Genomic DNA, 3,244 nt, shown 5'->3' on the forward strand with positions numbered 1-3,244 from the left:
TATAAGAGGAAAACGATTGATTAATTAAATTGATTGATGTGTAGTTGGTCAAATTGGTCGGTCATGCAAACGGAGAGGCTGGTACCTGGAAAGATCCGAGCTTACGTGGTCGAAAGTTCAAGCACGTAGGCGCCAATAAGTAAGAACAAAGTCTAGAATGCAAAGGGAGAAGAGAAGGGCGGACACTCGCGTGAGAAATATGAGGAGCGAAGGCTCCTATTTATACTAATCACGTGGAGGAATTAGGGTTTCGGAGACTCTTTGGAAGTGAATCTCGGAAAGATATGAAAAAGATACGAAAAAATACGCAAAAAAGGGCCTGGGAAGAAGCGCGGCGAGACCATCTGCGTCTCTTGGAAGAGGCGCAAAGACTGGCTGCTGCGTCTATTCCCCGAGGTTTCCTCTCCCGAAGAAAGATTTCCGCGTTTGAGTTATGGTAGGACGGAAATAATTCGATTTCCTTAATATCTTATATGAATATTACGGGATATTATTTACCAAAAGATAAAATTTGTGAAATATGGAATAGAAATATCCGGAACATTCCGAACATTCCGACTCGGGATTTAACAAATTATCGAGAAAATGGAGACGGTTTTAGGCCCGACTCCGAATGTACTCTAATTATCGCAAAACGACCGTATCGGGACGTAGATGACAACTAAGAGGTCGACATTAATTTTTGAGCGATCACTTGACGATAAACTTACGAACTGTCACAAATCGTTCCGCGTATCAAACATGCGGCCCAATCATCACCGGGTGGTTTGCGGGAGGTGCAGAAATGAGGTATCTACATTGTAAAAGCCGAGTTTGAAAATCGTCATTACGACGGCCTAAAAAGGCGTGCAACGGTCGGCAAAAGACCGAGGTTTGAAATGGCCATTATAACGGCGCGAAAGGGTGTTTTTGAAAGTTTTAAAATGACACGGAAGGACTTATGATCAAGTAGCACATAAGCACTCACAGTTTCATTATATTATGCATTATGCTGACACGGGTTTTGGCTTAGTAGGGTAGGTTACACACCAAGCAATCAAACCCCGATTTGCGAGAGGGATACCAATCCAAACAAAATGTGTAAGGAGGGTGCCCTAGCCTCGTGCTCGAAAGTGATGAAAGCCCTTTGACGAAACAAAAATGTGTAACGTCAATGGTATGCTTGACTCAATCGGGATTCGAAACGCGGGGATGAGATAACTCACGCCGACAAGACGAGCCAATTGGTCGATAACGGTTAAGTTATGGGCCCGGATAAGGAACCCGACCGTGACCGTAATATCAATTAATGCATTCCAACCAAGACCTCGTTCGAGTCTCACCATCTAGGGATCACAAAGACGTAAGTGTCCTAGTTTTCCCCAGCGGAGTTGCCAAAATGTGGACATGGGCCACGTCTCGGTCTACGGATTTGGGCCGCCTACCGGTCCGCGATCACGGGCCACCTGCACGCCAGGCCAATCTGGTGGACATGCAGAGGTCTCTTGAAAGCCACGCTCGGCGGCGTAAAAATGCTTTCGACCGGATCGCTTTAGATCGGTCGGTATCGTCTCGGCAAGGGCCGCGAAATGATGTAGAGATGTTCGGAGTCGCCACCAAGTATTTTTGGGATGCTTGGAACCCGTTCGAATCCACTTTATACCTAGGTCAACCAAGGCAAAAAGCGGTGTTTGACATAGGTACTAAAGATAAGGAGTCGTCCCCCTTTTAGCATTCTATGCCTAAAATGACTCTCGTGCGCCCTGGATAAGGCCATCCACTATCCAAAGGTTCTGAGTAAGGGGTGAGGGTACGTATTGGGAAGCCATTAATCGGACACCCAATCCCGCCCGCGTTAGCGGCCTCTACTGATCGATCGTGGTTGTTTAAGTGCAAGAGTTGATAAAACGGTGTAAATGCATGAATGCACATCCAAAAGTGTTAACCTAACATGTGAGCTTTCTAAGCCGGTTCGTTAATCCAATTATCAAGCATAATATGTCAAGTTGGATTTATGGTTGATTTGCATGTGAGAACGGAAATTAAACATCCATTTACCAAATTCGGGTTATGATGCTTAACACGATCCATTTATTGAAAAAGGGTGTCAAATGACAAAGTGTAAAAAACGTAAGCTTGTCAATCTGATCCGTCATGTATTCGGATTAACTGTAATAGGGATCGTCCTAGACAAGTGCTAAAAACGAGGCAGAACAGTGCCAGCCAGCCCCTTTGAGGCGCGAGCCTATTGGCGATAGAAGGGGCTCTGCCCTGGTTTTGAAATGTAGAAAACAGACGGCCCCTTGGGGCGCGAGCCATGAGCCGACCCAAGGGAGCGTCTCCTGGTTTTTGAAAAGGTTGTTTAAAACCGTATTTGTGATTAAATAAATTGCAAGTATGATTTACATGACTCGGAACAATTACTATTGTGTTAGTAATATTCGTTGTCGGATTTGCATGTTTTGAAAAGCATAATAAAATGGTAAAAGGAAAATGTTTGATTTGAACTAATTATGTTAAGTTCAATTATTTGTAATTAGTCAATTTTGTCATCGTACTCGTATTAAACCGACATGGTATAAAGAACCAAGGATGATTAAGAATTATGACTAAAATGTTTACAAATGTAAACAAATGAGAAAAATGCTAAATAAAAGAAAAGGGTGTTAAAATACCCATTAAAATGTAATTAACCAATAATGTCATCGAGTCACGGAATAAACCGTCATGGTATAAAGAACCAAGGATGATTTTTATAATGGTCAAAATATGTTTATCATAAAAATGAAATAAGATGGTAAATAAAAGAAAAGGATTTCCTTTAAAATGTAATTAACCAATTAATATCATCGGGTCACGGATTTAACCGTCATGGTATATGGAACCAAGGGTGATTATGATTTATGGTTAAAAAGTTTGTCATAGAAATGGTTTGAAACATTTGAAATGGTAAAGACCGATTACAAATAAGAAAATGGATTAAAGGGGAAAGACGAGAACAATCACGGTTAAGTTCTGACCTGGGCACCCCATTGAGGCGCGAGCCTGTGTGCACCATAAGAGGTTTCTACCTCAGGCCAAAACTCAGTTTTGGCTCGTCTAACCTATGTTTTGGATCGTTTTATGCATTGTTCATGCATGTAAACTCATGAAAACAGTAAGGACATGAATTAAAGTGAGATATTTACACCCTCAAACTTACGTGTATTGATGTTTGCGATGTAGACGACTTTAGAGACGGTTTTCTCGTAGCGACTACTCACGA

This window comes from Silene latifolia, chromosome 5, assembly GCF_048544455.1.
Source record: "Silene latifolia isolate original U9 population chromosome 5, ASM4854445v1, whole genome shotgun sequence".
NCBI lineage: Eukaryota > Viridiplantae > Streptophyta > Magnoliopsida > Caryophyllales > Caryophyllaceae > Silene > Silene latifolia.